The sequence below is a fragment of the Triturus cristatus genome, chromosome 1_1 (assembly GCF_964204655.1).
Source record: "Triturus cristatus chromosome 1_1, aTriCri1.1, whole genome shotgun sequence".
NCBI classification, from domain to species: domain Eukaryota; kingdom Metazoa; phylum Chordata; class Amphibia; order Caudata; family Salamandridae; genus Triturus; species Triturus cristatus.
Genome location: NC_140579.1, coordinates 1,136,515,055 through 1,136,530,712, shown reverse-complemented (window position 1 = coordinate 1,136,530,712; position 15,658 = coordinate 1,136,515,055). Strand labels below are relative to the sequence as shown.

General features: G+C 50.3%; 1 protein-coding gene across 9 annotated transcripts in view; it reads right to left on the bottom strand.

The window, feature by feature from the left end:
• LOC146871736 (zinc finger CCCH domain-containing protein 11A-like) overlaps positions 1–15,658 on the bottom strand; it is an 858,888-nt gene that overhangs the window by 566,124 nt on the left and 277,106 nt on the right. The gene's annotated exons all lie outside the window — the stretch shown is intronic.

Below are 15,658 nucleotides of genomic sequence, written 5' to 3'. Positions count from 1 at the left end.
TTAAAATGTTGTTTTCGATTCATCTCTAAAAACACAAAAAGGGGTCAAAATAGGAGGTTTAAAAAAAATATTCCAGGGGTGCTGTCCAGGACCAACGACACAAACAGTCCAATGTTGGGAAGCACTATTGGCATTATATAAATCCCTCTGTGGTACGGAAACTATCAGTTCTTCTGTAGGATTTGATGAATCCCACTTAGGGCACAATTAAACTTTACAGCACAAACGTAATGCCACACACAACAAGAAATTAAAATTGCTTTATTTCCCCTCAAAGAAATCCAAGAGAATGTATTGAATTTCGTCATTCTAGTTGTGCTTTCGTGACAAACACATAATACTGACTCATAACAGAAGAAGTTTTTTAATACAAAAGTACTTCTGGGCCAGTGCATCCTAGAGAATGACTTCACTCTTGCTTCGCTTGTTTTCCTGCCATCTGGAAAAGTTGCAGAACACAAAATACAACTGTGCGACACCAGAACCATCTATACAAATATTGGGAAATCTTGGTTTCTAAAGTATACTTCTCTGCAGTAAAAAGGGACGGAACTCAGAAAGCAAATTTGGACCATACCATACCTTAGGATGCACTCAGAAAAAAACATCTGCTTACATTGGGTGGAAGGCACGGAAGCAACATCAAAAGCAAATAAATAGTAATGTCTCATACTGTACAATGGGGATAACAGCTACACATTAAGCCTCCTGAATTTCTTGCAAGATGTAGGGTGTGGAATTGTCTGGGCATCCTAAAAACGATTTGATCAAGTGTGCACCAGGCCCTTTTACTCAGCGGAGCACTTTAACAACTAGACACAGATATAGATCTTTTCCAAATTGGACACTGGCTCAGCCCTAAAGATTATCACATGAATGTATTGGGCGGTTTCATTTTATACAAACCTGAAAAAAGAAATTTATATGAATTATAACTCTTGGCATCTGACAATACTCAACTAAAATCACTAAAAGGGACATTTGTTGTTTAATAATTCTTATTTCAAAACTGTAATACATATTTATTTTTAAAAAAACAAAATTGCCGTAAGTCATTACATCATTTTACTCTCATAGGATTCAAACACAAAACTAATGAGAAAAGAAAATATATATGTACGAGTGCATTCCTTTTCCCCCAAAAATCCACCTTTCTTTCCTTCAGTCTTACCATCAAATCTTATGCTACAGTGCCTATCCATATGATTCTGTAGAGTTGGCATACCTAGTTATTGCAGAAAAGGTAAGCATATTTCTTAAATTGTATCTATTGGATTTCTAAAGGCACATATTTTCACATATGCGGTCATTTCATACATGTCCCTCAACCATGTGTGCACTGTCAGAATCTTTGTGGACTTCCAATGTCCTAGGAAGCCTACCTTGGCCACTGCAAGAGAAGTTGCAAGCCATCTACATCTCTTATGGGTGACTGAGGGGTGCTTGCAAGTATCAAGAAGCAGCGCACTGGATGCTGTGAGGGGTTCATTATTACTTAAAACACACTTTAATGCAGGGCCGGCTTTAGCGCGGGTGGCGCCCTGTGCGACAATGTGTGTTGGCGCCCCCCAATGACCACCTCCATCAGGGATTCCCTCACTACCACCCATCAACAGTGTCCCTCAAGTCTCCATGGCACATCAACCCTCAGTGCTACCTTAGGATGAATCAAAACTTCTACTAGACAAAGCTCTGGATTTATTGTGACATGTTTATTGGTGCCTGAAAATTGCTGGAGGCAAAGAATGCAGCAGCAGGTGCTTTTAAAACCAGAATATATGTTGCTCTGCCACAGAGCTGGCCCTGCCTACAACTTACTTTCTTTAAATTCACAAACTGAAAGTGAATTACACAAAATTAAGCGGACATAGAATGTCTCTGATAATCAGGGAGGTAAGAAAGACATACTGATTATGTGAGTAGAGAGCGGAGCTCGGCTCTTATGTGCCTAGCTCAATTACATTAAATCCCCGAAAGTTCACACAAAACCTTTTATTTTATTTTCTGACTCCTAAGAAAAGCAAATATTTCACTGCAGCGCATCGGTGGGCATAAAAGCGTTCCTCCTGATCTGTTTAACATTGTTATCTCTCTTCTATTTCTGCGAATATTAACCTCGTGGGAAATAAAGAGAGAACAGTGTTCAACAGTGCAGGCTTTTGGGTAATGCAACTGGCGCCGATTTCAGAGCACAAATGGCGCCGCCTGACTTTGCCACCCGGTGCGGTGGCACCGCTCGCACCACCCAAAAGCCGGCACTGCTTTAATGAGACAGTACCCCTTTTCAGTAGTGGCAAAGTTTGTTACATTCCCATAATATATGTACTATGTCACAGCCCTGTGCAGTGAATCCTCAACATAGGAATATGTGGGACAGATTATACAACAGCAGTGTTACCTGTGAAGGTCATTGAAATAACCCAGTTTTATTCTGGTCTCCAAGGCCCCAATTGTGCATTTGTAGAAGCTCATCCCAGTCTTCTACTATATATTCAATGTAAAGTCTTTTCCCACAATGTTGTCAGATCCCCACCAGGTAAAGTTTGGGAGAAGCGTTGTTTAATGATAGCTGTACAGAGGTCCAATACCAGTCCTTTTTTTGGGGGAGGGGGGAGGGGGGGGGGGTGAAGGGGGGAGCAAAAGAGCGAAAATATATATATATATATATATTATATATTACCTACTGGCGGTCGCCAGTAGGTAGTTATAGTTAGGACCCCTTTTCCATAGGAAATCCGCAACATTCTATTTTGAATAACTTTGGCGCCGGTCGATGAATCCTCGCGAATTTCTCAAAATAGGTGGGGCGCTACGCTCCGCTCCTACCCTGAAAGTCTCGGGGGGATTCGTCAAGCGGGGGCTGAGATAAAAGGGGGGTCCCAAAACGCGTTTTTCCCATGCATTTTTCCATAGGACCTTTAGACAGAGCTACAGCCCGAACGGCTGAACAGAATTACTAGAAATTTGGCAGAGAGGTAGTCCCTATGTCAAGGAAGTGCCTTTTGTAGGTTTGGTGTAAATCTGTTCAGTAGATTCTGAGAAAATAGCCTTTAAATCAATATATATATCTGAGCCCGCTTACGGTACGCTTACCGTATGCTTACCGTACGCGTACGGTGGCGTGCGCGATTCTGATTGGCTCTTAGATCTTAGTAAACATTCGAATCGGCCGAAACCAGGAAGCGGCGTCCGCCATTTTGTCTCTCGCACTGAGTGTTATTTATCAAACATGATGCCCAAAAACATGTTACGGGGCTGTTTTGACAACTCCCTCCCACATAGTCATGTTGAGGGAGTCCCCAAACATCCCCCAAGAGCAACAACGGTTTTATTTTTTTTTCGGCAATTTCGCCGAGTACGCTTACCGTACGCTTACCGTAAGCGTACGGTAAAAAATAGAAATAAAAAAAACACTATCCACACTTACCCCACCCCCTGTGCTTTTGGTGGCCGTAGGCCACCAAATGTACAGGGCTTATTACAACAGTAAAAAAACTATATTTTGGCAACATGAAATTATAAAATCGAAATAAAAAAAACACTATCCACATTGACCCCACCCCCTGTGCTTTTGGTGGCCGAAGGCCACCAAATGTACAGGGCTTATTAAAGTTGATAAAAACCGTGCACGGAACGCACTGAGTTAAGTGGGCGCGCACGCCTCGAATGGCGTAAAGTAACTTAGCATTTAAAAAACCGTACAAATTCACTGAAAAAACCATAGGTTTCACACACGTTATAGTTAGGAATTAGCATTTAAAAAACCTTGCAAATTCACTGAAAAAACCATAGGTTTCACACATGTTATAGTTAGCGGAAATTTTACTGATAAAAAACCAATGAAATTGCCCCGTTATAGTTAGTGCTGGCAACTATAACTCACGCGACCGCAATCTTCTGCTGATGACATATGTGTCTTTATAAAAAAAAAATATTTGTAATATATGTATAGCTAAAAATGTATGGAAGAAGACACGGGCAAATAAGTGTCTAAATACAGTATTAGCATCAGCAGAGGATTGCGGTCGCGTGAGTTATAGTTGCCAGCACTAACTATAACGGGGCAATTTCATTGGTTTTTTATCAGTAAAATTTCCGCTAACTATAACATGTGTGAAACCTATGGTTTTTTCAGTGAATATATATATATATATATATATATATATATAAATAAATAGTTTCAGTAATTCTATGTCAGGACTGGAGGCGAGGATTATGCCTTCTTTTCTTCACTTTATTATCACAGTGGCCAAACAACAACAGACTATATTTCCCATCAACCTAGGGGAAATAAGTAGTCAAAACAAATTGTCCAATCAGGAGTCCTGGGTTCACCAATCAGGGTCCTGCAGCTCCTAGATAGTCTGCTGTAGTGTCGCGATACTAGTCCCTGACGTGATACGCGATGGTGTTCACGTCAGGGCACGTTCGTTGTACATAGAGTAATAAATATGACGTCACGCAGAACCGTCGGCAGAAGCGCCACGGCTGCGGAGACGGCAAGCAAGCACCACCAGTGTCCCGAGTCGTTATTGAGCCCCACGTGTTAGGCCTGTACTAAGAGCCCATGTGCTAAGGCCCCCCAGCGACACAACAAGTTGGCGACGAGGGTGCGATCGTGCCCCCGCTCAGAATCAGCGCGTCCGGTTGGTGTGGCGGCCGTTAGCGCTCCTCGCTTGCGGTGCTCGTGCCCCGCTGGAGCGCGCTGCAGTCCCCACGCTGAGAGCGTGCCCTGGACGTGCGCGGAAGCGCCGGAGCGTTCCGTTGTGTGTGGCTGCTCGCGCTGGGGCCGTCTCTGCCATCGGCGCCCCAGCGCGTTTCAAGGACCTCACGTGCCCTGCCCTCCTGCCCTGGGGAGCGCGCAGCATCTGCCGTGCCCAGCATCCGCACACCAGAAGCCAGACAGTGAAACACACAGCGCGTTCTGCTCACCGGAGGCCCAGGAAGGTAGGGTCAAGCACCCCTGAGCCTGAATAAACCCTCAGCATCGCAGGACAAGGGAGGGGCTGGCACACACACGCCCCCTGGGGAATCTGAGCTGCCCAAGGGAGAAGGGGTCTCGCCTAGCGCCAGCAACACACGGGCCAGAAGGTCTCGCCCAGGGGAATCTGAACTGCCCAAGGGAGAAGAGGTCTCGCATCGCGCCAACCGCACACGTGCCAGAGGGTCTCGCCCAGCGTGAGGGCGCACGAGAGAGGGAGGTCCAACCTTGCGCAGGCCACGCACGCGCAACATGGCGACAATCCCGCCAATATAGCCGTTCTCCGTCGAGGGGTCCCCATCGACAGTAGCAGCCCGGTGGAGAGACTGGGAGGACAGAGTGCGCATCTTCTTCGAGGCCACGAAGGTCCACAGAGATCAAAAGCGTGCAATGATAATTCACCTAGGTGGAAAAGAAATTCACAACATAGTGAAGACGCTCGCGGAAGCCACCCCCAAGACGCACACAACGCTCATAGCAGCTCTCAACGAATACTTTGAGCCAATGGCAAACCGCGACTATGAACGCTTCATATTTCGCCAAGCACACCAATCGCCGGAGGAGTCGCTCGACAAATTCTACGCTCGTCTAAAGAACTTAGCGGCCACCTGTGGGTTTCGAGACGAGACGGAGGAGATAAGAGGCCAGATAATACAAGGGTGTGCGTCCGCCAAGCTCAGGGAGAGAATCTTGGAGGAATCCGGTAAGCCCCTGGCGGACATCCTGACGATGGGCCGAACGAAGGAGCTGTCCAAGGCGCGCGCTGCGCACATGGAGGCGGCACTGCAAGTGCCAGTGAAGGTCGAGCCGGTCAATGCCGTGGCAGTCAAGCCGAAACAGAGGTGGCCCCGACGAAAGCCAGCCCCGGCTGCTCAAGAACAGCAAAAGTCCTGTGGATATTGCGGTGGCTCACCCCACGCCCCGTCGGAGTGCCCAGCAAGGGGGACCAAATGCAGAGGGTGTGGACGCTTCAACCACTTTGAGAAAGTGTGCCGATCGAAGGGCTTCCGAAAGCCCCGCCAGGCCGTGCACACGGTCGAGGAAGGAGGTCCGGGAGCCAGTGATATGGACGACGATGAAGAGGAGGAAAAAGTCATACACCGGGTGCACATGATAGGCACGGCGGCCCGCCGGACTAGGAGACTGCCGCAATGCAGCATCCGAGTAGGGTCAGAGGAAGTTACAACAGTGGTAGACACAGGAGCCAGCATCAACATCATGGCTGCCGCCATGCACAAGTCCATGCGTCCACAGCCCCCACTACAGCCCTCGACTATCACAGTGTTCGCCTATGGACAGGAAGAGCCGTTAAAGGTACGAGGAAAGTTCAGAACGGTGTTGTCCCATGGGACAAGGTCCATCACGTCGAATGTCTACGTCACCGAAGACGGGCAAGGCATGCTCCTGGGCTGTCGAGCGGCGGAAGATCTGGGAGTGGTAACCTTCGCGTTTGGGGTACACCAAGAGTCAGTACACCACACTCTGGAGGAGTTCGAGGAAATCTTTCAAGGGATAGGCAAGTTCCGGGGGAAAGAAGTTCACCTACATATCGATCCCACGGTCCAGCCGATAGCACTCCGGCATCGCCGCATAGCATTCCACCTCAGGCCACTGGTGGAAGCGGAATTGAAGAAGCTTGAGGCAGCGGGGATCATTGAGAAAGTGTCCGGACCGACCCCGTGGGTGTCGCCAATTGTCGTGGCGAAGAAACCCAAGCAGCCAGGCGCTGTCCGTATATGTGTGGACATGAGGCTCCCGAACGTTGCCATCAAAAGGGAGCGACACATCACCCCGACCATCGATGACATCGTTGGGGAAATGGCCGGAGCCAAGTGGTTCTCAAAGCTGGACCTACGCTCGGGATATCACCAGCTAGTTCTAGATGAAGCATCCCGGAACATAACCACGTTCTCCACCCATGTAGGTCTGAGGCGTTACACGAGGCTGAGCTTCGGGGTATCGAGCGCTGCGGAGGTATTCCAGAATGTAATACAAGAGCTGATCGCTGGAATCCCCGGGGCGCTCAACGTCAGCGATGACATCATGATACACGCCACATCGGTAGCGGAACACAACGAGAGGCTGGTGCAGGTGCTACGACGAATACGAGACGCAAGCCTCACGCTACATCGGGAGAAGTGTGAATTCCTGTGCCGGAAGATCCAGTTCTTCGGCTACATCTTCTCAGCTGATGGCGTCAACCCCGATCCGGACAAGGTCAAGGATATCAAGGAGGCAGCCGCTCCTGCAAACGTCACGGAGGTGAGGAGTTTTCTAGGAATGGTGAATTACTGTGGCAGGTTCATCAAGGATCTAGCGAACCTCACAGCGCCACTGAGAGAACTCACAAAAGAATCAACCCCCTGGACATGGAACAGTGACCAGAGTAGAGCATTTGAAGAAGTCAAACACGCACTCTCAGAAGCCACGACGCTGGCCTTCTTCGATCCGGCCAAGCTGACACAGATTGCCGTCGATGCCGGTCCAGTCGGGCTGGGTGCAGTCCTGCTGCAGCGGAAGACGGATGCCGAAGAATGGGCCCCGGTGGCCTTCGCCAGCCGGTCACTCACGGAGACGGAGCAGAGATACTCCCAAATAGAAAAGGAGGCGATCGCCATTCATTGGGGGTGTCGGCACTTCCACTTGTACGTCTATGGCAAACCCTTTGTTGTGACCACCGACCATAAGCCATTGGTCTCCCTGTTCGCAGGCACCTCAACGAAGCCGCCGCCAAGGATAGAGAAGTGGATGTTGCAACTGCAGGACTACAACTGCAAGATTGAGTATCAGCCGGGGGCGCGGAACCCGGCAGACTACCTATCTCGCCACCCCCGCACAGCAACTCCAAGAGAAATAAAAGAGGCGGCAGAAACAGAAGAGTACGTCCGGTGCATCACGGCGCGGTCATGCCCCCGGCCAGTGTCCATGGCCAGCCTGTCCCAGGCAACCAGTGAAGACGAATGCCTACAAAGAGCGAGAATGGCGGTCCGAGATAACAGCTGGACCCGCGCCCGAGAGGAGTGGAAGAGCCTGACGCCTCAGGCGAGACAGATAATGGAGAGCTTGTACCACGTGAGGACAGAACTGACGGAAGACGAGACTGGATGCCTGCTGAGAGGCCACCGGCTGGTCATACCGATGTCCCTCACCCAGAGAGTGGTGGATCTAGCCCATATCGGTCACCAGGGCATGGTCAAGACTAAGTCACGGCTCCGAACCAAAGTATGGTTCCCTCTCATGGACGAAATTGTGGAGGCTACCGTTCGAGAGTGCCAGGCGTGTCAGCTAACCGGTGAAATGCCCCAGCCGGCCCCTGTGGTGATGGAGCCTCGCCCGAGGAGGCCCTGGTCAAAGATCAGCGTCGATTTCGGCAGCCTGCCAGACGGACGGCACACCTTGGTGGCCATAGATGACCACTCCAAGTATCCGGAGGTTGAGATACTGACTGTTCTGAGTGCTCAGGAAGTAATCCCGAAGATCGAGAAAATCATGGCAACCCATGGCATTGTTAAAGAGATCAGAACCGATAATGGATCACTGTTTCAGAGCCAAGACTTCGCGGTGTACCTACAGGCTCTCGGGATTCACCACCGGCGAATCACCCCCCGATGGCCTCAAGCGAACGGAGAAGCAGAACGCTTCATGAGGACCCTCAACAAAGTGATACGGATCGCCCACGAAAAGAACCAGTCTGTAGAACTTGCCATTTTCACATTCCTCCGTAGCTATCGCCAAACGCCCCATTCCATTACGGGAGTGGCTCCCGCGCACTTGTTAATGGGCGAGTTGTCACTGATTCAATTCCACATCACCCAGAATGGCAGCCCGAAACTCCCAATGACAGTGCCATTGATGCGCAGCGACGTGGAGCGTTTGCCCAAGCCGACGCCCGCCGGAGGGCGGTGTCCTCACCAATAGCCCCAGGTGACCATGTACTAATTCGTAATCGGGTGCCAGGGGGCAAATTTCGTCTGAACTTCGAACCTCAGCCCTGGATGGTGGAGAAAGTCCGAGGCACGTGCGTGACAGCTCGGAAGGGTGCTGAAAGAATAACGAGGAACGTCTCATTCTTCAAGAAAATTCCCGTGCCCTCTGGAGGGGATGAACGACGCCAGGACAGGGTCATGAGGGACAGGCCGCGAGAGGAAGGACTCTCAGAACCCGAGGGCCAGGCGGGTGTGAGAGTAGAGCCCACAGGTCAAGGACATGACACTACGCAGCACCGGCCGGAGTCTTTGTTGCCTGGAGTAGCGGGCGTGCCCGAGGCTGAAGAGAACGACGCAGCAGATGACTCTGGGAGCGGAGGTCAGGATGCTGCTGTGGAACGTGGCGGAGTGCGATATGACCTGAGGCCGCACCCCGCGCCTTCTTGCCGGTTACGAGACTACGTAAAGTAAGACTGTTTAAGTTTTATTGTTGGAACTGTAAGCTGCAGAGTGACGGACACTCTGAAACCGTTTGTCCATGCCTGGGGGTTGTATCAGGTGTGTTTTGTTTTGTGTGTTGGGGAGGAATGTAGTGTCGCGATACTAGTCCCTGACGTGATACGCGATGGTGTTCACGTCAGGGCACGTTCGTTGTACGTAGAGTAATAAATATGACGTCACGCAGAACCGTCGGCAGAAGCGCCACGGCTGCGGAGACGGCAAGCAAGCACCACCAGTGTCCCGAGTTGTTATTGAGCCCCACGTGTTAGGCCTGTACTAAGAGCCCATGTGCTAAGGCCCCCCAGCGACACAACAGTCTGCCGTCACTGTCCCTTCCTCCTCTTTTTTCGCTGCTCAGCAACCGAGATAAGTGTTCCTATTGTTTCTCTTGATTACCATACGATCTTAATTGCTTTGTTGCGCATGTTATGCAAACGCGATGCGACGCGCTTGTATTGTTTAATTGTATAGCGCGTTTGAACTTTGTTGTGCGCTCTGTGCTGTTTACACGATTTTGCTCTTTCCTCACGGAGTGGGGCGCGACAGGCTCGTCAGGCCCTGTTCGCCCGTTAGCTTCACCTCACTCGAGTCTTAATTTCTCCTGAATTTCAGTGCGCTTTAAATCGCCCTCACCTTTCGTTTTGCGGTGATTTGGACGGACGCTGTCCGGTTATTAGCTACGGGAGCCTTCACGCTACTACATAGCTAGTCTGGTGTGCCCGCACTCCTCCGCCCGTCAGGGGGTGCGGGAGGAGTTTGCACTCGGAGCGCACATTTTAAGCTCTTAAGAGCCTGTGCGCGCTCCATAGTTCGGGCTTGTCTGGCCTGAGGCGATGACCCAGAGCGTGCCGTTTGCGTTTTACTGAATTTAAATGGACGCTCGGTGGTATTCTCTCTCTACGCTCCACTTGTCATTGTTCCGTGGAGTCCGTGTATTCCAATTATGCCCTCTGGGTCTTGTACTCTTGATTTTCAGCACCTCCCAGGCCTTTTTACCCTTTCTTTGACTAATACACGAGTTCCTCGCCCACATTTCCGGCTGACACCCAGCCTTTATGAAGATTAGGGGTTTCGCCCCACAAGGTCTGACTCCCAGACACCTGTATATCTATATATCTACAGATATATATTTATTTTGGTCCTCCTCTGGCCCCCCAGGTTTTTTCTTTTGTGTTCGGCCGGTCGTTATGGAATTTGAATATGACGACGATGCCCATGGAGAGGAAAATGCCCTGACCTCTTTCCAGTGGGACGAGGACTTCTATGAGGCGGTGGATGATTTGATTTAACAAGCTGTTGGGGAGGCAATGACTCCACTGGAAGAACGCCTTACTCAGAGGATTGATCACACGCTGGCGCGTACCGGTGGACCCCACCTTTAATTCCCGCCACTACACCCCTGCCGGATCCCTCGCCTCCGCCGGCTAAGTGCCCATGCGACACCGGAATGGAATTTGACAAGTTCAAACAGGCATTTCTCGCTACTCAACCGACCCTACCACCTCCACCGCAATTCCCGGGTTCAGCAACTCCTGAACCAGGCCCATCCTGTCCTAACACCCAGTCACAAGTCCCAGATCTCTCCGACATGTTTGATCCGGAGGAAATAGTCCATCCTAGCTCATCCGACTGGGCTCCAGCGGATAAAGTGGCTGATTACGTGGCACTGCGTATTAGAAAACCCTTGAACAAGGACGCCTGCAATTGTCTTCGGGTCGAGTGCCCTCGCCCCTCGTTGGCAGACAAAGTGGCTTTGACTCCAGAGATAGATGCACGCATGGCTACCTTCCTTCAGAAGTTCATGCAGGACCCCAAGAAAGGAATCGACAGATCCTGGCGGGCTTGCCAGGACAAGCTTCTTGATGTCCTCGGCCCTCTCACAAAAACTTTGGATATGGCCGAAGAGGCCAAGTAGTCAGGTTCCCTCATCTCTCCGGAGACTATGTCGGGCTGGGCCCAACGGGCTGTCGTCTTTCTTGGTAATGCCAATTGTGCAATATCAACAGAGCGCAGGCGTTCTCTCTTGATCAAAGTGGATCCCAAGCTTGGAGATCTTGCAGACACAGAAGCTGGAGCGGTGGCTCAAGGTGGTTTGTTTGGACAACCATTCGTAAAAGAGTTGGGGAAGTTCGTCAATACGTTCACCTCACTTGACAAGGCCCAATCTACCATCAAGAGGGTTTTCCGCCGGGTTATCCGCGGGGCCGGCTGAGGCAGGGGTCGCTCGACCGGCCGTGGGGCTAACAAACAGCAAAGAGGGCAAGGCTCTAACAGAGGTCAATACCAGGACCAGTCCCGTTTTGGAAACTTCTATCCGACGAGAGGAAGAAGAGGCAAAGGTTGAAGTTTCCAAGGAGCTGCGTCTTCTTCCACTGGTGAGTCTACTCCCTTCTTCCCACCTAAAAATAGGGGGGGGGGGGGGGGGGGCTGGGGAATTTTTTCCATGCATGGACTTCGGTCACAGGAGACCCATGGGTGTTACAGACCATTCAGGGATTTCACATGGAATACTTGGGGACTTCCTTACAAAGCTCCAGACCCCCTCTTCTCCACTTCTCCCACCACAACTCCACTTTGGTAGACGAAGAGGTCTCTTCCCTCCTTGCCAAAGGAGCGATAGTCCGCTCAACCCTACACCCGCATGGCTTTCTAATCAATCTGTTCCTTGTGGACAAAATAGATGGGGGCAAACGACCAGTCATCAATTTGAGCGGATTCAACGAGTGGCTTGTCTACCGCCACTTCAAGATGGAGGGCATCCACTTGCTTCGGGATATGCTGCGCCCAAACGACTGGCACGCCCGTTTAGATCTGAAGGACGCGCATTTGGTGATCCTCATCTTCCCGCCCCATTGGCGTTTACTACAATTTCTTTGTCGAGACCAAGTGTTCGAGTTCGCCTCCATTCCGTTCGGCCTTTCTTCGGCCTCTTGGTGCTTTACCAAGGTTCTCAAATCGGTAGTGGAATGGTTGAGAACTCTGGGTGTTCGGATGATTCTCCATCTCGACAATCTCCTTCTTATGGACTCATGTCCTCTACGTCTTCATCGACATCTTCAGATGATGGTCAATCTGCTCCAAGGCCTGCGGTTTGTCAACAAAGCCAAATCAATGCTCTCCCCCTCTCAGAGTCTGACATTTCTGGGCTTCGTGATAGACTCAAAATCCTCCACTGTCAGCCTCCCGTCCCAAAAGATTTCGAAGATCCGGCACGAGCTGAGACGTACCCTGGCAAAGTCTCATGTGTCTCTCAGGGACCTTGCTTGGATAGTCGGCCTGCTTTCCGCCTCAATCCAGGCAATCTTCCCAGGGCCCCTTCATTATCGGGCGTTGCAGCGCCTCAAGGCTTTCTACCTGCGGAAAGGGTGTCCTTAGTCTCACAAGGTGACTCTGTCGACAGAAGCGAGAGAAGAAGTTCATTGGTGGCTCCAGCACATGGAAGCTTGGAATGGTCGCGCGATTTTCGGGTCTGCGCCAGATCGAGTCAGACGCCAGCAACCTGGGATGGGGTGCCAGGTGCGGCGATTTTTTTCTACAGGAGGATTGTGGCCTCCAGACGAACGCAGTTTATATATCCACTGCCTAGAGCTTCTGGCGGGATCCTTTGCGGTTCGATGTTGGACGAGAGATCGCATTCAATCATCTGTTCTCCTTAAAATGGAAAACATCTCAGCGGTCTGCTACATCAATCACCTGGAGGTACCAGGTCCAAGGCACTTTCCGATCTTGCGGCGAGCTTCTGGCAGTACTGCCTGGATCATCACGTCTCAGAGTCGGCGGAATATCTTACAGGCCGCGAGAACCTGGTGGCAGATTTCCAGTCTCGCAATTTTCGGGATTCCAGTCTTTGGAAGCTGGACCCGGGGGTATTTTTCTCTCTGACCGATCTTTGTGGGCCGTTGTTGATCGACCTCTTTGCCTCGAGACTAGACCATCAGTTACCCCGGTACTTCAGCTGGCGGCCGGATCCCCTGGCGGTAGCCACGGATGCTTTCCTTCAGGATTGGACTCAGGAGCTGGGGTACGCCTTTTCCCCCGTTTGCGATGTTAACTCGCGTCACAGCTCAGGTCCGCGGCCAGGAAGCGGAGTTGGTGGTCTTCTCTCCTCTATGGAGGTCTCTGGTGTGGTTTCCGGTTCTAGTGGAACTTTCTTGGGATTCTCCAATCCTACTCCCCCCGTTTCCTCATCTTCTCCTCAATCCCGATGGGGAGCCTCATCCTCCGATTCTGCAGAATTTGTTGCGTCTGGTCGCATGGAGGATTTCAGGAGATGTTGGGAAGTCCCGGGGCCTTTCGGCACAAGCTGAGGAGCTCATGGTCAAGGCATGGGCAGACAATACCGTCAAGCGATATAGATCCGCTTGGGGTTGATGGTCCCGTTGGTGTCTGCGACGGGGTTCCGATCCCTTGGACGCAGATGTGGTCTACATCCTGAACTTCTTAGCCCACCTGGCTTCAGAGGGCCTGGCCTATAGGTCCATAAACACCTTTCGCTTGGCCATTTCGGCAGGTCACGTGCCTATTGGCGGTTCTCCTGTGGGGGAGCACCCCCTGGTTTGTAAGTTGCTTAGAGGTATTCGTCTCTACCCCCAGAGCCTCGTTACTCTGCACTATGGGACGTAAACCAGGTACTGTCTGCCAAGTTGGCAATGTTGCTTTGCCTGGTTTCTTGTAGGCGTGTCTCCGATGTCAGAGCTTTGGATGTTTCTTCTAGGATGTTTACACACCCTCGGGTGTATCCTTTACTCTTCACCGTAGGACGAAATGTCTCACTAGAGTAATTTCATACCCTGAGTTCCCTGACTGTCCTAAGCTGTGCGTGGTTCGTTGCCTAAAGGCTTACGAGGAGATGACAGAGGAATTCCGGCCTCCGGGAAAACGCCAACTCCTCATTGCTCTCCAAAAGCCCTTTAAAGAGGTTTCCTCCCCTACCATCGCCAGATGGGTTAGGTGGGTTATGCAGGCAGCAACCTTCGGATCTTGAGCGCCCACTCGGTTAGAGGGGCAATGGCTTTTAAAGCATTTGGCTTGGGTGCCCGTTTGGTAGATATTCTCAACGCGGCTGATTGGTCTTCAGACTCCACCTTTAAGAGGTTTTACTTCAAGCCTGTGCTAGATATGGCTCACCTCGTGGCGAGCAAGCTTTAAACTAGCATAATCCTCGCTTCCAGTCCTGACAGAGAATGAAAAATTTCCCAGCTAACGTAACAGAAAGTTTCAATTCTATTAAGGACTCGAAGGTGAGGATTATCCCACCCTAGGGATCATTGGAAGATTCCCGCCCCGTATGTCAGTAAGTAAAACGCTTTGGGGTTATGTGCATGTGGTGGGTTTGCAAATGTTTTGTCTGTGATTATCAATGCTGGATTTGCAATCCATTTTCAGTTGGGTTTCCCAGTCTTTATCTGGATGTGTTTCATGCACGACGATGTTCTTAAGATTCGATTTGTATTCTGCTGCCTCATATTCCCTTTCGTGAATTGATGGCTCCCTTTTCTCCCGTAGGTTTAGACTCTGCGAAATAAGACGCATGAGGATTGGTTCCCGGCTGTCTTCGTGCTCAGAAAGAGGAGGACAGGACAGTGAAGGCAGACTATCTAGGAGCTGCAGGACCCTGGTTGGTGGACCCAGGACTCCTGATTGGACAATTTGTTTTGACTACTAATTTCCCCTAGGTTGATGGGAAATTTAGTCTGTTGTTTTGCTGCTGTGATGATAAAGTGAAGAAAAGAAGGCATAATCCTTTCCTCCGAGTCCTTAATAGAATTGAAACTTTCCGTTACGTTAGCTAGGAAATTTTTCATTTGGTTATGGGCGGCCCTAAAGTGCATCTTATACTATGGACCAATTGTCTGGATTTCTATTCTTGTGACCACAGGGTAACATATTCCTATCTCAATTTGGAAAAGGATATGGAACTTCCTACAAATCAGATGAACTATTTGCCAAATTTCTTTTGCACGCCATAGCTCCCAAGATGCTGCTGATTGCCAGTGAGTATGTTGTTATTCCGCCAAATACAAGGAGCTACATGCAGACTATCAGGCCCTTTAAGCAGTTAATCAACCAATCACTGCATTTCCAGAAAGCACAGCATTCAGAAAAAGTTTCCCAGCACTATCAGTATTGAAAGGGACAGCAGGAATCTCAGAACAGCCAGGTTTTCAACAAACTGCGAAACTCCAAAAGAAAAGTGCACATTCGGATTTTCAAAGGGCGAGAGATCCAGAGAGTAGTGTCAAGAACATCA